The sequence below is a fragment of the Diabrotica undecimpunctata genome, chromosome 1, assembly GCF_040954645.1.
Source record: "Diabrotica undecimpunctata isolate CICGRU chromosome 1, icDiaUnde3, whole genome shotgun sequence".
NCBI lineage: Eukaryota > Metazoa > Arthropoda > Insecta > Coleoptera > Chrysomelidae > Diabrotica > Diabrotica undecimpunctata.
This window is the reverse complement of record NC_092803.1, coordinates 137,411,455-137,429,242: the sequence shown is the minus strand read 5'-3', so window position 1 is coordinate 137,429,242 and position 17,788 is coordinate 137,411,455. Positions and strand designations below refer to the sequence as shown.

Below are 17,788 nucleotides of genomic sequence, written 5' to 3'. Positions count from 1 at the left end.
GATCCGATCTGATTTGAAGTATTCGTGTTTCAACTTTTCGTTCTATATTGTTGTCATTGGTGATTGATCATCGTTGAAAACGATTTTTGCTCCCCGAGCAGATATGTATTGTTTGATTTTCAGATACATTTTTCGCATGATATATTCTAATGGCAGGCTAAACAACATTGGAGACAGCGAATCTCTCTGTCTCAGTCCAAAATTTACGCAGAAAGTATGATGTTTTTCTTTGTATTCAAAGTTGTGCAAAAGAGTTAGTTACACAAATTTGCTTTACAGAAACCCCATATAAACATAATATTTAACTTGACATGCCACAAGAAAATAATTTCAGAACTTGTTTATTCTCGCGTTTCGATTATCACTTCGGAAATCGTTCTCAAAATAAAAAAAAATGTATTATTGTTGAGAAAATGCCTTATTACTTTAGTCTACTTCGTTTTCTTTACTAAGTGTCGCTTTTTTACATCCGAATGACTGCGATCACGAGGAAGATCCCTAACAAGATGGATCAACCCAATTTGCAGGAATATGCAAGACCTATGCATGAGTTAAAAGAAATGACTAGAGACGGACAATACACGACATCACAATGGCGACTACACTTCCTCTGATGGGAGGGGGAGGAGGGTCAGGACTGAAGAGAGAGACTGCGATCATGCATCAGAGTAGAGATACAACAGTCACAATAATTTCTTCTAATAGAAAAACTTGTGGACAACGAAGTACGATCCCAAGACCTTGTAACACTACTCTTAAAGTTCAAAAACACTCGAACTAGCTCAGCCTATATGTTGAAAATGATAAAATAACGATAATTTTGTCATTTTCACAACTGTAAACTATAATATTAATAAAATATGAATTTTAGTAAGTCCTTTTTAAAATATACTGCTTCTAATAGAACTGGCTAACTTCGCACACATAATCCACGTTAAAAATTTAATGAATATCTGTATCTCCACTGTATATATTATGGTAATAGCACCAAGTTACATCCAAACTTTAAAACCATTTGATCGTTATACGATTTGATTTTAATATTTCTACACTTTATACACACATTTTAATAGTTGTAAAGCTTTTTAAACCTTGCAATTGCACCTCGTTTTTTGTTGAAGGATGATATTTCTTCACTTTTAGTTGTTAAGTCATGTTTGTTATACATTCCGTATGCGATTAGATCGCATAGTATTCTTTAGGTTGTTAATGCATTTTGATGCATATAAATGTTTTATGGTGCCGTAAATATTTGAATGGAACTAATAGTTGTGTTATCTTAGTCAAGAAGAACATCTATTATTATATCTTTTTTAATTTTATTTATATACAAGAAGTTTTTGTATTATATCAATATTTATCAAATATATTTATTATCTTGACATTGGCAAGGCAATATTAAAAATGTAGTGCAAAGTTGCCTTTTGTACTCTTACCCATAGTATTGACAAGAAAAGTACTATGCTATTTGGTGAGTTGTGTTGTTTGCGCCAATAATATATGTATATTTTTTTCTTTTAACGTTAAAACTCGTTACATAAAATATTGCTCTAATTTGACAGATATTTCTTTTGCTATTGAACAAAGTATTGAAATTGACCGGGCAATAAGATTAGCAAAGACCAGAAAAGCGACGGGGCCGGATGAAGTACTGAGTGAAGCAATAAAGCTCTTCGAAAATTCAGGTAAAAGATATCGTAACATCTTTTTAATAAAATTTATGAAACGGTTATATACCAACGAATTGGCTGTTGTCGACTTTTGTGACGATACCTAAAAAAGCAAATGCGAAAGATGTAGTGACTACCGAAACATCAGTTTGATGAGCCATGTTTTAAACATATTTTTTCGAATTTGGCACTCAAGGATGTACCAAAAATACAAGAACAACTTAGTGACACCCAGTTTGAGTTCCGCAATAACCTTGGAACCAGAGAAACACTATTTAGTATTCAGGTTATGGTACAGAGATGTCAGCCATCCAGTTTATGTGTGTTTTATTGACTTTAAGAAGACCTTTGATCGAGTAAAACATACTGAAATGGTAGCTATTCGTCGGCAGGTAAGTATTGATGATAAAGGCCTACTTATCATTAAAAGTCTGTACTGGCATCAACGTGCAAAGATCAGGATAATTCTGAAGAGCTTCAAGTACAAAGAGGAGTAAGACAGGACTGAATTTTGTCCATACTAATATTTAACATCTATTCTGGGTACGTTTTCAATAAAGCATTGGATAGTGTTCAATGTGTTATCAAAATAATGGTACATTGATAATTTGAGGTACGCAGATGACACGGTACTAATTACAAATAGTTACGAAGAACTTCAACATCTGATTAATAGGATTACAACAAAGCGTGATGAATATGGACTGAAGCTAAACACCACAAAGATAAATGTGATGGCTGTCAGTAAAACTCCAATACAACCAGAAGTGCTAACAGCTTATGGAGAAAACCAACAGTATCACTTATCTTGATTATAATCTAAATGAAAACTGTGATATGAGCAAAGAAATAAGAATACATATAGAGAAGGTCAGAGCTGCATTTTTTAGATAAAGAAAATCTTATGTGGAAACAATATTACATTGAGACTGAAATTTAGGTTAGTAAGATGTTATGTGTTATATTCTTTTATATGGTGTCGAAGGTTGGACTGTAACGGATACACTTCTATAAGCCTTTGAAATCTGGGTGTGTCAGAGAATTCTACGAATAAGTTGGGTAGATAGAGTTCGTAACGAGGTTGGTTTGCAGCGGATGAAAAAAGTTATGGAAGTGGTCAGAACAGTTAAAAATCGAAAACTGGAATATTTTGGCAATGGTATGTGTCACCCATAGAGGTATAATATACTTCATTTAATAATACAATGCAAGATAGACGGAAGAAGCGGGCCAGGTCGGAGAAGGTCTGGCTTAGAAACTCAAGGGAATGGTTTAAAAGATCCTCCGCGTCTCTTTTCCGAGCTGCTGTCAACTAAATTAGTATAGTCAATTTAATAACCTACGTACGATAATCGAAGAGAGCACAGGAAGAAGGAAAATAATTAGAATACCATACTAAATCTTATTTGCTCTTCACCTCTTCGTGTTCTTACGCCGCATAACATGCATTTTGCAGAGATAAAAAAATATTTTGTGTTAGATATTATTGTTCATCTGGTCAACAATATATCAATTTAGAATATAAAGTATAGTTTCTTCAAAGATTGATTAGGATGTCATAATTGGGTCATAAAAACAATATAGCAATTTTATTTCTCTTTTTTTGAGGCGCATTATGGGTAAACAGGTAATTTATCTGTTTAAATATTATATGAAATAGTGTTTAATTAAAGAAGTAAAAAATATCGACCATAAATACTTATGATTTAGAGATTAAATAAAAAAAAACGCATAAACAGCACAAAATGTGATCATTAACTATTAAAATGATAGGTGAGGTTAGGTGACAGGGTAACACAACACAGCTGTCAACTTTATGTTGTTGCCACGTCTTTTAGAGATAATTTAGTTTAGCGTTGAATATATTTTTAACAAATTTCTTACAATTAAAAAAAATAAACTCATGCGGTAAAATTTAAATCACACATCTAATTTATGTGACCTTCTTCAACAGTGCTAGTTTAAGATTTTGAGCTTGTTTTCTTCTCATAGCAAATGATAACAAAATTATTAGTTTCAAAAACATTTTACTAATTGGTACATTGTGTATGAGAATCAAAAAATCGCTTCTTATGGATTACTTAAAATATAGTATTTTATGTTAACATCAATTTATGAGATCCTGTCTAGAAGGGATTTTTATGTATTCTACCATAAGTATTTCAGTGTTAAATCCAGTTCTAAAATAATGTGTTTGATCTTTGCTTTACTGCTATTTATTATTACTCTTACGTTAAGAATTTTTCAAAAGGAATGTTTTTCCTTTAAAGATATTTACAAAAAAAAGGAATATTGTTAGGATCTGATTTTTTAGATTTGAATTTAAATTTTAAACACTACTGATATACATATGTTTAATGTCCGATAACAATCACTTCAGTTGACTGTTTAATAGTGGTCAGATCTTAAAAGTTCTTCTGATTTTTTAGGGAATGAATTTTCTTAAATACTTCGTATAGTTATGTTATTATTGTTGTCTCGTATTGGAAATAAGTTGGTATCTGTCGTTAAGTTTTACTGCAATCAGCACCTTACCTCTAATTTTTATCATTTATAAAAATACAGTTAAACAGCTGCAAATTTTAGGCGTTGTATCAAAAGCAAGAAGCAAGTTAACCGTCTTTCTTTGTGTCATGTATTTTAAAATTTATATATATATTTAAAATATATATATATATTTAAATATATATATATATATATATATATATATATATATATATATATATATATATTATATCAGTGCTATTGTTAATATATTTCGAAACGAAAGAACTTTTGATTTAAGAAGTGATTTGTTTATTCAGGATATACTATTTTGTTTTGGTAAATATTATTGAAAATATTAAATATTTTGTGGAAATATAATATAAAAATCCGCTTTGTGCTCAGTATAGTTTGCCAGTGCAGTATGTGTACGTTCGCAGAATTGTATTTATACCAATGAATGCCGCTAAAATTTTGCGTTTGATATTATAAAAACTTAATTAAAGTAAAAAAATCTAAAAATAAGTATTGCAAATATACTATGTATTTTTGTTTTTATTCATCGGTGTATTAATTCAAAATGAAGTTTTACAAAATATTTTGTACTTTCTGTAATATTCACAATAAATGTACATATAAGTATCAAAACACAAATACATCACATAATAGTTGAATAATTAAGTCCTAAAGAAACAAATTAGGATAAAAATCGCTGTTACCTCATAAATGTTGTTTAGCAGTCACTCCAGTATGTTACAGCACTTTGTGTATAGATCCGTGCAATTTTTATTTGTAAAGACATAATGCTGATTGAAAGAGTGTGTTTTTACGTTTACTTGTCTGTCGATTACGTTTAGTTTTTAAACTTTTTTGTATTGGAACTGTAAACAAGCTTTAACAAGATTTACTTAAAACCATTGTACACTAATGCAATGCAATACAATTATTCTTCAGTAACAGAAAGCGTGCTCGGTGATAGCTGCGACGCCTGGAACTGTGTTGATTATGTGAAAAATGACAAAATTTTACAATTTATAAAAGCGTTAAAATCTATTGGTGTATTTCTCGTGCCAGTGTACATTCTATTATTTTCCATCTAATAGTACTTACGTGCCACGGCTGAAAGAACAATTAAAAATAAAATAAAACGGAAAAAAATACCTTAAGTATGAAGTGAAGCATTTAAAAAGAAATATTAGTGGGAAGAAAGGATTCCCAAAAGTTGGGTATTACTGTGGCAATATAAATATAAACCCAAGGGGAAGTTTCAGTCTTGGAATATAAGGTAGACGAAGATTTCCATATCTAAATACGTACACCATGCAACCGGCACTCAGGTGTTTTGAACGATACAACGGCGAGCTTTAGGACGTGGGTATATAAATCGCTAAACGAACAGTCATAAAGGTACAGCTTTCCTAATTAGCCGTAAACTAAGGGACAAGGTGATAGATTTTAAAGCTATATGTCGAAGAATATCTTATATCAGAATAAAGAACAAGCAATCTAATTTAACATTCATTAATGCATATGCTCCGACTGAGAATGCAAAAGAAGAAAACGAAAACGAGTTTTACGAGAAACAGTATATATATATATATATATATATATATATATATATATATATATATATATATATATATATATATATATATATATATATATATATATATATATATATATATATACTGTTTCTCGCAAATCTCGTAAGTTTTGATATATATACGAGAAGAAATATATCAAAACATACCCAAGAATGACGCATTAATTTTACTAGACGATTTCAACGCCATGATAGGAAAGGAAGACATAAATAAAGACGGACCTCGAAAGGAAACTCTCCACACAATTACGGACACCAACGGGAGAATGCTTTGTAACCTAGCCGCAGCAATGGACACATTTATGATGAGCACACACTTCAAACACAAAAAAGAGCATAAGGTAACATGGCCAATACCAGGATCAACTGAGGGTAACCAAATAGATCATAATTTGATTTCAAAAAAGTGGAGAACAATTCAAGATGTCAGGTCATATCGTAGTGCAAATGCAGATTCTGGCCACTTCCTGGTAGTAGGAAATATGGAAATGAAAATAATTAAGGACACAAAACAATACAAAAATAGAAAAAAATGAAAGGAAAACTAGAGTCAGATATTATTCAGAAAGATTATTCTAAAAAGTTGGAACAAGACAGAAATGCAACGAAAAATATACGACCTAATAATATGGATTTGGGAAGAAGAAAGAATACCCGAAGAGTGGAAAACAGGTGGATATTTCCTATTTTAAAGAAAGGAGACACCACACAATGTAACAACTATAGAGTAATAACATTTGTTAAACAGCTGCTTAGTATAAGAAGCTTCCTCAGAATACTCAACTGAAAATTTACAGAGCAGAAATTAGAGCAATATTCACATATGGTGTTGAGAAAAACAGGCCCACTGAACTTGGGTAATAATGAATTTAGAAAACTAATGAACTACGAAGTAAGAGAGCTTTTGAAAGGAGAAGACATCGTCAGATTTATCAAGGCACAGAGACTTCGATGGATGGGACATCTAGAAAGGAGAAATCCAGAAGCAGTTATCAAGAAAATCACCAAATGGAGACCAGTATCAGACAGACTACCACGACGAAGACCGAAGACGAGATGGGAGAACCATATTAGGGATCTTAACAAGATGGGAGTTAGATATTGAAAAACCATAAGCAAAAACAGGAAAAAATGGAGAAATATTGTAGAAGACGCCAAATAACAAAACCAATTTTAAAACCAAAATGTTAATGCGGACTGATTCCCCGCGACAAATGAATCGGAAGGGCCCAAGAGGGCGCCAATCACTCCGCTAGGAGTGTAGATGCCATGATGATGAAGTCAGAAAGAATAAAGAAAATGAGTCATACTAACTGAAAGAAAATAGACAAAAATTGAACAAAATAAAAAGGAAAAAGGGCGCCACCGTATATTTTCTTTGAGTTACCAGGATAACTCGGGAATCCTAGATATTAGAGGATTGGTTTAGGAAAGAAAAAAATATAACAAATATGCGATACTCTCTTTAAACCAATATACTCGTACATCTTATATATCCAAAAGACAAGAAACAATCACAATTACCTTACATGGTCATTCAGCAGTCTCGTTAGAATTTATTTATATTTTGTTGTATATAATTAAGAAAATTAAAAAATTACCTATATTTCTGGCTGGCGAACAGTCAAAGATTTACTTTGGTTGCTCGCCCAAGACCAAAAATTTAAACTTGACTCCCAAACGATATAAATGGAACTTTTTTCGCTATCTTATACAACCATATAACCATAGTACTTGCGTCGTCGTTACCAAATCTCCGGTACTGCCTCGCCAACTGGATGTCAACATTTGTTTACGGTACGGTAACAGTGCCTGGAAACGCTGGCGAAACGTTTGTGGGTAGAAAAGAATTAAGTGCCAAAAAAGACTGGATGATACCAGATATTATAAAGTTCATAGAAGAAAAACGAAAATACAGAAATACAAATAAATAAAAATATATGCAAATGAAGAAACTAGTAGAAACGTAGATCAAGGAAGCTAAAGAACGCTTGATGGATGAAAATGGCAAAGAAATAGAAGAATTTAATATGAAAATGACACACATAACCTACATAAGAAACTAAAAGAAATACGGGTAATATAGAGAGGAGAATACCACAAGTCATAAGAAACTCCAATGGAGATCTCCCATTATCAGAAGAAGAAAAACAACAAACTTGGGAGGAATACATCAAGAACTTATTTACCGATGATAATAGGGAAGAAATAAATGAAACATTACCAACTGATGAAAATATACAAATTCTAATATCAGACGGGAAACAGGCAATTAAAAACTCAAAAAGTGGTAAAGCGCCAGGTCCTGATGAAATTCCAGTAGATATTTTTTCTAAAAAGATAAATCTATCTTTTTACCCTTACCCAACAAAAATAATCCTAAATCTTGCGATGAATACCTATTAATTAGCCTCATGAGCCACACTTTAAAAATACTACTCAAGTTATTCAACAGAATGGGAACATGTTATAGATTTTTAAAAAGCGTTTGACAGAGTTCAACGTAGTAAACTCATACATCAATTGAAACATATACACCTAGATCCCAAGGATATTAATTTAATCAAAAATATGTACTATAATCAAACAGCGGTCGTAAGGGTGGAAGATAGTGAGACAAACCAAATAGAAATTCAATGAGGAGTCAGACAGGGATGTGTGCTGTCGCCACAATTATTTAATGTATACTCCCAACTAATATTTCAGTAGGCACTATGGGAAAGAACTGACGGTCTAAGGATTGGAGGGAGCATCACTAATAACATAAGATATGCAGACGATACCGTAATTATGACAAAAAATATAGAAGATTTACAAGTTCTTATAGAAATCATTAACAGAGAAAGTAAAAAGATGGGACTTACATTGAATATAGATAAAACCAAATACATGGTGATCTCGAAAAGTCCTGTTGACAACATACATCTGATATCAGAGGGTAATCCGTTAGAGAGGGTCGACAAGTATAAATACCTCGAAGCAATTATAAACTCACAGTTAAATCAAGATGAGGAGATAAAGGTCAGAATTGAAATAGCTCGAAAAGGATTTATAAAATAAGTTAATGCGTACAAATAAGAAATTGAGTATGGTTATCAGATTGAGGTTCGTCGAATGTTATAATGTTTGGTCACAACTGCTATATGGGATAGAAGCTTGGACTCTGAAAGCCCAATCCGTAAGAAAATTAGAGGCATTCGAAATGTCTGAAACGAGGAAGTGTTAAGACGAGTTGGACATGGCGGAAAGTTTATGAACACAATTAAAATAAGAAAAACATTGTATCTGTGCCACATACTTCGAAACAATAAATACTCTCTTCTGTACGTCACCATGCAAGGAAGAGTAGATGGAAGAAAGAAGAAATCTTGGCTGAGGAATATCAGACATTGGACTAACCTCAGTGTTAAAAGAGATATTTCAAGATGCAAAAGATAGGGAAGCGTTTAAAGAAGTGATTGCCAACCTTCGTTAGAAGACGGCACAATAAGATAAAGGAATCATTTGGTGGAAAACTCCAACCAAATGATTGGGTTCTTATACCCGTACTATAAACAAAAAATTTTTAATGTGTTGTTTGTGGCGTCCAATGTTCTGTCTTTTATGTATTTTTTCAAAGAAGTAACTTAACTTTTATAAAGGAAAATTGTGGATTTTCCACCAAATGGGATCTCTCTGTGAGTAATGGTGCTTTTTAAAACTTGACCATAGCTTCGAGGATGGCTTTGTAAACCGAAAGCGCTCAGCTAGGAAATAAATTTTACACACTTCAAAAATACTTTTCTTTTCCTTTCTTTGATTTGTCATAAGTGTGTACAAAAACATATCAGTCTGTTCATATTTTAATAAATGTCTTTTATCGTTTTATCATTGTAGTAGACCTATCCAAAACAGTAACCAATACACTATCAATTGTGTTTCTCAAATAATTGTTAGTTAATTTTATATATTTTTCAATCAGCATTGACAATCACAAATCTACAAATCAAAATGTACCTACATTGCTTATTTACAAAACGCAGTGGGCTAAAGTGTAAATTATAAAAATACACTTATATGATAGAAAATATACATTGTAAAAACAAGTAATTAAAGAAGACATTTTATTTCTACAGTATGAAGGTCAAAGTCGAGTTAACAAATATTTTTACTTGTTAGTCAAGACAGATTAGTCAAATTTTGATGATTTATTTTTGAAAATGGTTTATCTCATGTAGGATTTTAAATCAGAAGTCCTAGGAAGTTGCTTCTTTCACTTGTACCTAACTTTTTAATAGCTCTTTCATTTCCAGTTTTTTTTGTCATTTTTTGTTTGTGCATTGTTGCTTTTGATGTTTTAAACATATCTTAACGACTTTTGACTGCTCGCTTTTAACATGCGCTCGTTGCGTCGCCCTTTTCCTTAATAATATTGTTGAGAACGTTTTATTCGTATCTTTGGTAATTTAGGTTTCTCTAAACTAATATTTACAGTGCTATATCTTTTTTTACTCGACTAACTTTTAGTGGCAAATGTAGAAATAAAATGTTTTTATCTAAATAAGGTACACAGAATCTTTCAAAATTACAAAAAATATTAGATTTAAGGTAACAATTTAGTAAAAACGCTTCAAAGCTGATTTTATTTTTATATTCGGAGATTAGACAATATTACAATTGTTAATAAAACACATTGTAAAATTTGAAGTTGATTTTTAGACGGAACAGAATGGTTTAAAGTTTAATAAGGAATTTATATATTAGATAGTCAAAAAAATATTAATATATATCTTATATTTATTCTTGTTTGTGTTTTTCGTTTTCGGATAATTTTTTAAAGACACTCGCTAGTTCATCATTCTGTTAGATGCGGTGGAAAATAATGAATCCGTATGTAGTGTAGACTGTATCAATTGACTGACATTAACTTTTGCCATTCCAAGTTTTTAAAGATGTCTCCAAGGCAAAAGAAAACAACTTAATAGAAATGGTATCACCTTGGCGTGTTCTTCTGTATTGACAGATATTTGCGTCTATCATCAGTTGCGTCCTAACATTTTTATATATTTGCGCAAATTTAACGGCTTTCTGTAACTTACAAAACTCAGGTGCTGTGGTACATTGTATTCTGCACTTTCCTCAATTGGAGTTCGTATTTCTTGAAGTCAGTCAGAACTAAATACTTTTCCTGCCAGTTCTATTTACTGGCAGGGGTCCATTTTGTAAGTTAATGTTATTATTTTTGTAGGGAATTTATATAGATGCAACAGTGGGCTGATGGGGCAATATCTCGATGCTCTTTTTGTCTTCTTTTTTGTTCAGTAAGATGTTGAGAGATTGAAGTTGAAGATGTTATTTTCTGAAGATAAGGAAGATATTACTTAACATCAAGATGAAAGGTGCCTCTAAAAGTCTCGGACGACACCCATAACTTTATCATAATTCGATAAAAACTCAATAAATAGACCAATAACAAAGGAAAAAATCTAATTTTTTTAACAACCCGAAAATGGAGATTTTCCCAAAAAATATGTAAATACTAGTAGAGTAAGCAAATATAATGATCCTCATATTTACGTTTATGTGTACATTTGGGCTATATATATTGGCCTCAGGAACTCCCGAATGCTTTATATGAATTTTTTATTGTGATTGGAAAACATTTTCTAGTATTTGAATTATAAAATCAACCCTTGATGCAAAGTCTCATCAAAAGCAAGACTGATGTCTAGAAATAGAAGTCTACAATTGAACCTCGGTCACATCATGAGGAACAGCGAAAGATATGGGTTGCTGCAATTAATTCTACAAGGAAAATAGAAGGAAACGAGGACCAGGAAGGCGAAGGATTTCCTGGCCGAAAAGTCTACGTACGTGTTTCAAAACAACAACCACAAATGTTTTCAGAGGAGCTGTTTGCAAAATACACATTGCCATGATGATTGGCAATATCCTAAACGGATAGGCACTACAAGAAGAAGGCAATTTAACTTTACCGAATTCATAGTTTCAATACGTTAAAGGAGTTTTTAAACCATCAGCTAATAGTAGTCAGTATCAGCTAACGACATAATAATCTTACCTACTCACACAACAGATAATCAATATTGACTGGTACTGGTCCATAAGTTTATTAGAACTTTTTCAATACTTTGTTAGATAGAGGTGTGGTATTATTGTACATGGCTGTCAAACAAGCCTGTAGTGGCGAAAAATTTAATAAAAAAATTCTGATGAGTTATCATTGGACAATTTTCCAGGAGTTTTACACATAACTTGTATTTTATCGGTCATTTTCTTTGCCTTTATCTATGCGACTTTCATTACATTTCTACACACATTTGTGTCTTGGGTCATGGTCATACTAATGTCCCTCAACTCTTACAGAATATTCATAATTTATATCTATATAACTATTTTAAATTTTACATTTTTTTTTGTTAATCCACTCATCCATCAAACCATTTTATAAAGGCATACAATATTTGTTCTTTCGTTTTAAAACGATACAGAATTTATACGAGAATTACGGATTCCTAATACATTTTTCCACCAACTCACAAAAGAAAAAACTTCATATGTAATTACTGCAAAAAAAAATAGAAGTTATTGTAGTCTGTGATGAAATAAGGGTGACTAATGTATTTATTCATTATAAGTAGTATAGAGGTATTAGGTATTATTGACACATGTATTTTTCTAACAAAAAGGATATGAGAATCTTCCACTTTATTCCTAAAAGATCTTTGAAATAATTTTAGAGCTACAATGGAATAAACTTAAGAAAAGTTTTAGTCTATATCAAATATCAACAATTGCTAATGGCAATAACAGTCTTGAGAAACTGTAAAAGCTGAATTTTTAGATAAAAACGTCAGCAAATACAATATATAATTAAAAGAAAATTATAGTAATGAAGTATATATTAACATTATTTATAAATGTGGATAACAAAATTATTATTTCTGTAACGGTTTGTTTACAAATTTTACATTAAGCGCATGCGTGATGGTAAACTGTTCCCTGTCGGTTAGAAAACCGTCCTTGCTCTAACGAATCTAACTGTTCACAGCGGTATAACCAAATTTTAATTTTTATTTTCGTGTGTTTCCTTTTCATTTATACAATAAAAGCACGGCGCTAAAACAAAATTTACTTTCTGTTTCCATTCACTGTTTTATTGCAGAGTACTATAAGAAACAATAATTGGGAACATATTAGAGTCAACATAAATGGGAAGTTTCTGAACAACTTTAGGTTTACAGACGACATAGTCCTTATTGCAGACCGGGTAGATCATGCCTGCCAACTTCTTCAAGACCTTCAGAGCTTTTGTGCACGAGTTGGCCTTAAAATTAACTTTTCCAAAGCACAATGCATGACCAACTTTGTACTGGCCAAAAACATTTCAATGTATGGCACGTAAATTGAACAAGTGGCCCAAGTATCTGAGCCACGAGATTAAATTAGGAAGAACAAGCAAACAACTGAAACGGAAGAATAGGGCTTACACGGGCAGCTTACGGAAAAGGAAACTTAGATCAGATATTCCCAAGTGCTTAAAAAGGAAGTTCTTTGAACTCAAAGAAATATTGACCCTTCCAGCCTTACCCTTGACAGAGTTTCAAATCAAATAGTTATGAGAAAAACTGATATTACGGACTCAGTTAAAATAATTACAACTTTGAAATGGAACTGGGCATGTTGCCAGAGTCACGAAATGGAAGATGGACCAAGAAATTATTAGAAAGGAGACCTTAACACGATGCTTACCTTATTAGAGGGCCTTCTTCAACAAGAGGGAGAACCTTCTTCATCCAGCAGAACTGGATTCAAGGTGCTCAAGATCAGAAGCAATGGAATTTGCGGGAAGCGTTTGTTCAGTAGTAGACTCAAGACGGCTAAAGATGATGATGATGAAGACCAAAACTTCTCAATCAACTATTTAAAAGCATTTGAAATGTGAATTATCTATTAACTTGATTTTTTTAAATTAAATCCAGTAAAACAATAACCAGTACTTTGGAATTATGTTCAACTAAGATAGAAGGTATAAAATATTTAGTTGATACTTTTACGTGCATCTATAGAATCGGCCGTTACTTAATGAAATTTCATATTATCACTAGACATTGGTTTTACCGGAAGAAGGAAGTCGAACTGTGTGTACTCTTTCTTGAGAAAGAGCTAGGTTTATCACAACTTGTTAAGATAATATATACATACAGTGGAATTTACTAAAAGGGTTTGTTATATGTTCATACATTTTATTTTCACATAACAAAAGATTTAAAATATGGAAAACAGGTCCACATTTAAATTGCTATATTGACAAAAAATTACAAGGAAAATAATATTTATTGAATACTTATTTTATGTATTTGCAAGATGGCACATTACTATCATCTCTTCAAGTATCAGACAACCGACAAAAAACATAAATATGTGTTATATATTACATAATATACCTAATCATAGAGTATAAAAGCTGCAGGGATGAAAATATAGGTTGTTCAAAAAATTTTATTTAAAAATGGGAGCTACTAATAATTGTAAAAGAGAAATTAGCCTAGAAACGTCTCTGTTGTTCGTAAATTGTAGCAGTGTCTTTTGCTGTCGATATATAAAATTTTGACTGAGTGCACCAATGTATCGACAAGCTCCCAAGATTTAAATAATATAGCACATTGAACAATAAACTTTCTAATTTCCTTATTTGGCAAAATAAAAAATCTTACAATTTATTAGTTACTCGGTATGCACATAAAAATGTTTTTCAAATTTTGAAATTTGAAATATCCGCATTTCTGAAATTATAGATAGTTGTAGTAGACAGAAAATTGAATTGTTTCAACCGTCTGCTAAAACTTTTCTTTGGTTCGTGTATTTTGGAATAGAATATATACTTTTATAAAAACAAAAAAGTAGAAGCCTTATACATTTATTTGTTAATATGACCAAAATATAATACTATTATATTCATATATGTATGTATAGACCGTCGGATTGCAATACGAAGTTCAACCACGGTTTTATCACCTATGCCTTTTTGTGTACTGAAAATGACATATGAGATAAGCAAAAAAAAAGGAAATACAAAAATCGAATTAATCGCAACTTTTCCATGGTAAAATTTTTCTTTTTCACGGCCTGCCGTTATCAGCCATATCAACTTTTTTGCAGGTTCCTTGTCATAAAACCTAACAAACTTTCAAGTGGCATGAAGGAGAAAATCACGAATATTGACCTAATAAATTTGAATGTGAGAGGTGGCATTCGGATTCTTGCATAAAAAGTTAGGTGATAACTTCAGTTATACTAGTTGATTTATCCTTCTCAAATAGGTTGGGAACATTAATAAAAAAATTAAATTATTTAAAAATGACTAAAAACATCGATTTGGTCCAGAACAATCTTTAGTTGATATAAATGTATCAAAAATATACTGCACATACATAAATGCTGTAGCAAGAACTGCAAATTTTTGCAAGTCTACCAACTAACATTCCTACTTTACTGTATTAGCATAACCAGAGTAAGAAATCTTCAACATTTTAATCAAGTTTGATTTAGAAGCAAAAATAGATATTTAGCTTATATATGGTTGGATATATCTGTATGTGTATATGGCTATATATAGGTAATAAATTATTACAAACATTCTGTAATTAAAATGCTAACCTCTGTTTTACCCCATTTGTCGTTACCTCCCGCCCGTGACCCAGTCTAGGTTGTCTTAATAACAATTTCTTGATGGGTCCCTAGACGAGAAATGAATGTCCATGTTATCCTCGAGTGTTATCCCTATCTTATCCTTAATTAAAAAAAAATGCAAATATTCTGTGGCAAATAGACATGTTCTAATGCTATCCACTCTCTACACACACAGACACACATTTTTTCTTCTGTCCTTGCTTATAACTTTAATAAAACAATTAATTTTGGAGCAAACTCGTACTGAAATAAAATAGCGGCAATTGAATTTTCTATAAAATACGGCAGGTTAAAAATGTTTTAATTTATTGCCCTTGCTGCAAAATACAAAATAAATACAAAAAAAGAGGGAGAAATATCTAACATACTTTATGGAATTAAAATCGGAATTATTTGGACGGCCTCAAGAGTGTTTTAAAATTATAAACAATTTTTTGGCTTAGCATTTCTCGGTAACTATTAGCTTAAATTAAATCCAGAGACGAAAATGCCACTGATCCTGTAAAAATGATAAGAACAAGGCGAATTTTTCTGAGTGTTAATTTTAGGACCCCATCAAAATTGTCTCAGCAACATTTTTTATTTGAAATATTTTTTTCTATGGCGGGCAGATTCTTGGTAAATCGATTTTTCCGTTTTTTTCCTACGAGGGATAGGGAAGCCGGGGGGCAGGAATAGTAAACTTTTTTGCGTATTTTTGGGGTCCCAAAATTAACATTCTCAGAAAAATTCATCTTGTTCGTATGATTTTTACAGGTTCAGTGACATTTTCGTCTCTGATGACTGGAGTATAAATAAATTCATTTATTTATAACAAAACTAAGGCATCTCTGGGATTTAGTAATACGTTTTTTAGAGGGTTATATTCGATTTAGGTCGACGAAAAAAAAAAAATAAATTAAATTGCTTTATTGAAAGCCGAAAAAATACATTTTTTTACGTAAGTATACCGATTTTGATATTTGAAATTCAATTTCGTCGCAAATGCCGGTCAACTTTGGCCGTTTGTATCTAAAGAACCACTACTCGTTATTAAACTTTTGTTCTTTTGTAAGAAATGTCTTGCCAAATCTTTTCCAACGCCGTTTACTGAATTTAGTATAAACTAATAGTCACCGAGATATTCTATTTGTTTATAAGCCAAAAAATTGTTTATAATTTTAAAACACTTCTGAGGCCGTCCAAAGAATTCGATTTTAATTCCATAAAGTACGTTAGAAGTTCTAAGCAAGGAAAGTAGAAAAAAATCGGTATTTTTAGTAATTTTTAAATATTTTAATTTTTTATTAATGTTCTCGACCTATTTGAGAGGTAGGATAAGTCAATTAGTATTACTGACGTTAACATCTAACTATTTCTGCAAAAATCCGAATGCCACATCTCACATCCACCTCAAAACAGATCCGCGCTGGTCTATTATAATTAACACCCTTAGGGCACCACTAGCCCTTATGTCAGAATTTTTAAGAATAGAATCAATATTCCTCTCAATTTGTAAAATGGCATAAGGTAGAAAATTTTTTTACAAAGGAAAATTCAATTTTCACGCAAATGCCCCAGAAAACCCTACAGTTTTCACATATATTACTCTCCTTGATTTCATCTTTCAGTACCCTCAAAGGCATGAGGAATAAAATCGTGGTTGAACTTCTTCGGAAACCCGATGGTCTAGTAGTTGTAAAGTGAATTCAAAGATCGACATAATTTTATTTGTTAATGTTGAATTATGAGAAGTTTAACTTTGAAGTTTGGAAATGATTGTATAAGTATTGTTATATTTGGTAGGTTTCCCTTGGAAGAAAATAAATATGTACAACACTTTAGAATAATTATGATCATTTATTACGTGTATAATACAGGTAGAACTTTACATACATGTATTTTCGCCCACTATCAGTAATAAATAAGCGCATACAAACCGTGTTCAATTATTTACTTACCCAATTATTTGTTTACCACCTTCCTTCATTCCTGGATTAAGATATGGTAACTTTATATAATTCTGAGAAGACGAATACCAGAACAACGAAGCAGAAGAACAATAGGCTATTGATTATGTAAAAAAATTGGGGCTAAAATGAACCATAACGTTAAAGGGGTTTTATTGTTTAATATGGTAAGTGGATCCCCAAATATGAAATGAGCCTTTAAAGGGGTGCATTTCTGTGAATTCTGTGCACTTTTCGTACATATACATCTACAGAAAAGTTGTTCAAAATTAAATTTCCCGTTGAAATGTCACCTTTTAAAGTCAAAAATAATTTTTTTGACAAAAATATATTTAAAAGATAAAGCAAAAAAAATCGCGTGTAACACACGCGATTTTTCTTTTTTGCCC

The 17,788-nt window shown here is 31.5% G+C and overlaps 1 protein-coding gene across 1 annotated transcript in view; it reads left to right on the top strand.

Moving 5' to 3' along the window:
• The window catches only part of Mnn1 (menin 1), a 41,857-nt gene extending 25,530 nt beyond the window's left edge, over nt 1-16,327 (top strand). The window contains exon 6 of the transcript XR_011949780.1: nt 10,985-16,327. The gene's annotated coding sequence lies outside the window, so the exon portion shown is untranslated. The remainder of the gene's footprint in view (nt 1-10,984) is intronic.
• The last annotated feature ends 1,461 nt before the right edge of the window (nt 16,328-17,788 follow it).